Raw genomic sequence first — 6,000 nt, 5'->3', positions numbered from 1 at the left:
TGCCAATTCAGGGACACTTTCAAAGGGACACTTGAGGTAGCTCAGACCCCCAGTAAAATCCCCATGCTATCTCCTATCTCTAAGTCTCACTAGGTTGAATCCTTTCCTATCCATCTTTGAAACTGTGCAGAGTTGAGCTAGTTTTATGTCTGGATAAGACACTTTGGGAGTACCGGGTGAAATTGACCTTAGCCACTAAAGAGTACCAGTTTTTCCCATTGCTATTTGTTTTATTATTATTTCTGTTCTTTCTGGGACACTTGGTATCTTCTTTTTTTTGCTTGTTTGTTTTAACTTTAGCTCATAATTATCCTGTAGACATTACTCCTCCCACCCATCTAACTACTTTCTAGTGGCCATGTGACTTGAGAAACTTTTCTTCTAGATCTTCTAAGGTATATCAATAAAAGTGCTCCCTGCTCATGGATAGAGAAATTATGGATTATACACAAACTAATCTAATTGTGAATGATACTGCTGACCTTTGTGGCTCATGCAGACATACTCTCACACTTCTAGGAGTCCCTGACATACAGGAAACAAAGCAGGAAAACTCGCCTCTCCTCGGGGCTAGTGCATATCTGCTACTTCAGAGCCACAGAGTTCTGGGAGAAGAGAAATTGGCCTAATATTTTTGGTATAGGAATTTCTAACACTCTTAACAGTCAAGACTGCCATTGTAAAAGCACTTTCCTGTTATTAGAGAATTTCCTTGCCTTGACTTAGAGTGGTGGAGGCGTTGATTCCCCAGAGGACAATAGGTGACCAACAGCTGTTTTGTGGTCACCATACTGACTTACTATTAGTTTCCTTGGGAACTCTCGGACATGATCAAAATTTTTACTTAGTTTACGTAAGCATATATAGATGAAGAGGTGAGGAGAAATGGAGAGAGGACTATAGCTGGAGAAGCTGGGAACTAAGAAGTGATGAGATAACTATTATTCATTTAGAAATAAATTCTGGGGGAAAGCAGAGAGGCTTAAGCATTTCTGTCAGGGATGTTTTCCTTTTTGGACGGCACAGGATGCTCCACATGCTCACAGAACCATAGGTTAGCAATATTGGCAAGGAATTAGGAGCTGGTTGCATGGTATGGATTTTCCTTCATGTGTATAGGGTAAGATGTAATACAGGATTATGTGTCAAACATTTCCTGGAAAGAACACACACACACACACACACACACACACACACACACACACACACACACACACACACACCCTCCTCAAACTAATAAGACAGAAAATACGAAATAGAAAATAATGAAACAAAAATCCCTATAGAGTCCAAAGACCAAAGTAACGACTGCACCAAAGTAAAACTTGGTGAGCCATGAGGCATTTGTTTGTTTTTTTGTTTTGTTTTGTTTTGTTTGTTTTCTTGTTTTGCTTCTTTTTGTTGTTGGTGGGGCAACTAATGAAAATATGGGTGAAAGGTTACTCACTGGGGCAGACAAAGATGACTCAAAAACATCAGCTGCACCACTCAGAAGTCCACTCCAACAAAGGTGAGGACTCCTGAACAAAGGTGAATACTCCAGCCTGGAGCTCTCTGCTGATGGCGCAAGAGCCAGACCTTCTGCAGCCCAGCTGCTCAGTCTCAACCCCCAGCAGCTGTTTACTCCTCCAAAAGGGGAGGGGCCTTTGAGAAAATTTCTGCTGCCCTGGACACAGGGTATCTTGTTTACTCCTGAATCTCAGAGCTTCCCTTCCCTCCTAGAGGGAATGTTGGCATTTGGAGGAGAATTCTACACAATTTATGGGAATAAAACCATTCTCTGTGACTATTATTCATGATGCATGGGATGCCCCATGCCTCCTAGTTGCCTGGTTTTATTTTTCTTATAAATGCTAGTGATTGTTAATACATATCTGACACTGATTTTGTCTTTGAAAGCAATATATATATATATATATTATATAAAATTTACATAATATAAATATACATTATATTTATTTAAAATATATAATTATATATTATGTTAATATAATAACCCCACTTTCAGAGCAAGCATATCTTTTAAGGATCTTTTGTTTGTTTTCTGTTTTTCAAGACAGGGTCTCTCTGTGTAGCCTTGGCTGTCCTGGACTCGCTTTGTAGATCAGTCTGGCCTGGAACTCACAGTGAACTGCCTGCCTTTGCCTCCTGAGTGCTGGGATTACAGGCATGTGCCACCGCGCCTGGCTTCTTTTCCAGATTTTATTATTTTTTCATACAATATACTTTAATCATATTCTTCCTTCTCTCCCAACTCCTTACAGATTCTCCTTCCCTGTCTCTCTCTCTTTCTCTTTCTGTGTACAAGAGAGAAAGAGAGACAGAGACAGAGAGAGAGAGAGAGAAAGAGAGAGAGAGAGAGAGAGAGAGAGAGAGAGAGAGAGAGAGAGAGAGAGAGAGAGAGAGAGAGAGAGAGAGAGAGAGAGAGAGAGAGAGAGAGAGAGAGAGGAGAGAGGAGAGGAGAGAGGAGAGAGGAGAGAGGAGAGAGGGAAGAGAGACCTCAAAACTAAGACAGAAAATAAAAAAACAAAATAAGGAATCAAAAAACCCCAGAGGGTTCATGTTCTGTGTTGGCCAACTTCTCTTAGGCACCTGCCCCAGACTGTGGTTGATACTCAGTGATAGGGAGTCTGTATCCACCTCCCCTTCTCAGTTCTGGGATTTTTGTCTGGTTTGAACCTGTGCAGGCCATGTGCTAGCTAGTCCAGTCTTTGTGCATTCATGTATGTTTCATTCCTATATACCTGAAAGACCTTGATTTCTTGGACTCTTCCACCACTGCTGGCTTTTACAACACTGAGCCTTGACAAGAGGGAGTTTGATAAAGATGTCCCATTTAGGGTTGTGTACTCCAAAGTCTCTCACTGTCTGCATATTGTCCAGTTGTGGGCATCTATCTTATTTAACATCTACTGAAAGGAGCAGCTTCTTTGATCAGGGTTGAGCAATGTGCTGATCTATAATATAGCAATATGTCACTAGGAGGGTGGGATTTTTATTGCTGTGTTCATTTAGGCGAGTCATAGTAGTAGGATTTGATGTTTTCATCTTTAATAGCTGAGTAGTGTTCCATTATGTGAATGTTTTGGTTGTGTATTTATGTGGTCTTGATATCCGAGTAATAGTGGCTTTGTAAAAATAATTATCAAATGTTCCTTCAGTTTCTATTTTGTGGAATAATTTGAGGTCTATTGGCAGTAGTTTTTCTTTGAAGGTTTATTAGAACTCTTCACTAAATCCATCTGGACGTGCACAGGCTTTTGCTTGGGAGACATTTAATTGTGGCTTCTATTTTCCAACACTACACACTGTTGGGTCTATTTAAATTGTTTATTTAATCTTTTAAAAATATTTGGTGGGTTGTATATTTGAAAAAATTCTCTTCTTTTAGGTTTTTCAGTTTGGTGGAATACAGATTTTAAAAGTATGCCCATATGATTCTCTGAATTTCATTTGTGTCTGTTGTAATGTGTTCCTGCTCATCTCTGATTTTATTAATTTGGATTTTCTTTCTTCATCTTCTAGTTAATTTGGTAAAAGTTTGCCTGTATTGTTAATTTTCTCAGATAATCCAATGTTTGCTTCACTGAGTCTTTGTATTTTGTTTCTATTACTTTGATTTCAGCCTTATGTCTGATTATTTCTTTTCCCCTACTCTTTTGGAGTATTTTTTTTTCTTATTCTTCTAGATCTTTGAAGTATGTCTTTAAGTTATTAACCTGTTTAAAAAAATAAGCATTAAGTGCTATGGACCTGCCTCCTAGAACTGCTTTCATTGTGCTCCATACGTTTAGATATTTTATGGCTTCATATTAATTCAACTCTAACAACCTTTTATTTTTCTTCTTGATTTCTATTTTGATCCAATTTTCATTCAGTAGTGAGTTGTTCAGCTTCCATGGGTTTGTATGCTTTTTTTTTTTTTTTTTTTACATTTCTATTGTTGTTGGTATCTAGCTTAATCCATGATGGTCAGATAGGATGCAGAATGTTATTGCAATTAAAACAAATATCATTGAGACATCTTTCGTGTGTGAATATGTGGCCAATTTTGGAGAAAGTTCCAGGGGCCACTGGAAGTAAGTATATTCTTTTGTCTTTGGTTGGAATGTTCTGTCAATATCAGGTAGGCCTATTTAATTTCTGACATCTTTTAACTCCAGCATTTCTCCATTTATGGGTGAGAATGGGATCATTATTATAGTGTGAGCGTTAATATGCAAGTTTAGCCGTAGTAGTAGTCTTCTTCTTCTTCTTCTTCTTCTTCTTCTTCTTCTTCTTCTTCTTCTTCTTCTTCTTATCTACTCCTCTCCTCTCTCCTCCTCCTCCTCCTCCTCCTCCTCCTTCTTCTTCTTCTTCTTCTTCTTTATTTTTATTTTTATTTTTGAGGCAGGGTTTCTCTGGTTAGCCTTGGCTATCCTGGACTCCCTGTGTAGACCAGGCTGGCCTTGAGCTCACAGCCTCCTGCCTCTGCCTCCCAAGTGCTGGTATTATAGGTGTGCGCCACCATGCCTGGCAGTAGTGCTTCTTTTATGAACTTGGGTGCCCTTATATTTGCTACATTAATGTTTAAAATTGTGATAACTTCTTGATGGACTTTTTCTTACAAGAGTATGGAGCATCTTTTTCTACTTCTTCTGATGTTGGTTGGAAATCTATTTTGTCAGACATTAATGTAGCTATACTTGCTTGCTTCTTGGTTCACTTTGCTTAGAATGCTGTTTTTCTCCCTTTATCTTAAGCTGATGTTTGTCTTTCATGGTAAGGTATGTTTCTTGGATGCAGCAGAAAGACAGGCCTTGCTCTCAAATCTAGTATCTTAGTCTTTTTATTGTGGAATTGCGACCATCAACATTGAGAGTTATTGATGAGCAGTGTTTATTAATTCCTGTCAGTTTGCTGTTATGTTATAGGGTCCCCACCCTCTTTTAACTAACAGTTGGGATTATTTACTTATTCCCGTGTCCTCTTGGGTATAGCTATCCTTCAGACGGCAATTTACTTCTCGTGCTTTCGGGAAGCTGGAATCAGGAAAAGAAGTTGTTTAAATTTGTTTTTATGATGAAGTATGTCTTTGATTTTGTCTGAGATTGGTGGTGTTTCTGGACATAGTAGTCTGGACAGGTAACTATCATCTCAGAGATTGTAGAACAGCCATCCAGGTTTATCTGGCTGTCAGAGTCTCCAGGGGAAAGTCAGGTGTCAAGCTAATGGCCCTGCCTCTATATGTGACTTGGTCTTTTCCCTTGAAGGTTTTAATAGCCTTCCTTTGTTCTATACTTTTAGTTTTGATTTGTATGTATTGTGGGGACTTTCTTTTCTAGTTGTATCTATTTGTGTTTTGTATACATGTTGTACCTTGATAGACATTTCTCTGTCCCTCCCTCCACCTCTGGCTCTTTTTGCCTCTGTCTCTCTGTCTCTGTCTCTCTGTCTCTGCCTCTCTTTCTTTCTCTTTCCATTTTTGGTTTTTCTAGACAGTGTTTCTCTATGTAGCCTTGGTTGTTCTGGAACTCACTCTGTAGACCAGACTGGCCTCACACTCACAGAGATCCACCACCCTCTGCCTCCTTAATGCTGAGATTAGCAGCATGCTTGTGCCACCACCTTCTGTCTGGCATTTATTTCTGTAGGTTGCAGGAATTTTCCTCTTTCTTTTTGTGCCTTTGACCTTGGTTTTTCTCCTTTCTATATACCTATCATTCATAGGTTTGTGTTTTTTTTTCACAGTGTTCCACATTTCCTGGATGATATGTTGTGCCTAGATTTCAAAAAATAACTTTTCTTTTTGATTGAGTTATCAATTTCTTCTACATTGTCTTCAAGACCTGAGATTCTTTTTTTCATGCGTTTTAATTTGTGCTGAGGCTGACTTGAGGTTCTTGATTGGCATCTTCAGTTTTTCATTTCCAGATTAATTGTACTTTGAGATTGCTTCATTGGTTCTGTTTCTTTGTCAAAGTCTCCTTTCACGTCTTGAACTGTTCTCATTATTCCATT

This window comes from Acomys russatus, chromosome 21 (genome assembly GCF_903995435.1).
Source record: "Acomys russatus chromosome 21, mAcoRus1.1, whole genome shotgun sequence".
Classification (NCBI taxonomy): Eukaryota; Metazoa; Chordata; class Mammalia; order Rodentia; family Muridae; genus Acomys; species Acomys russatus.
This window is presented reverse-complemented; position numbering follows the sequence as displayed.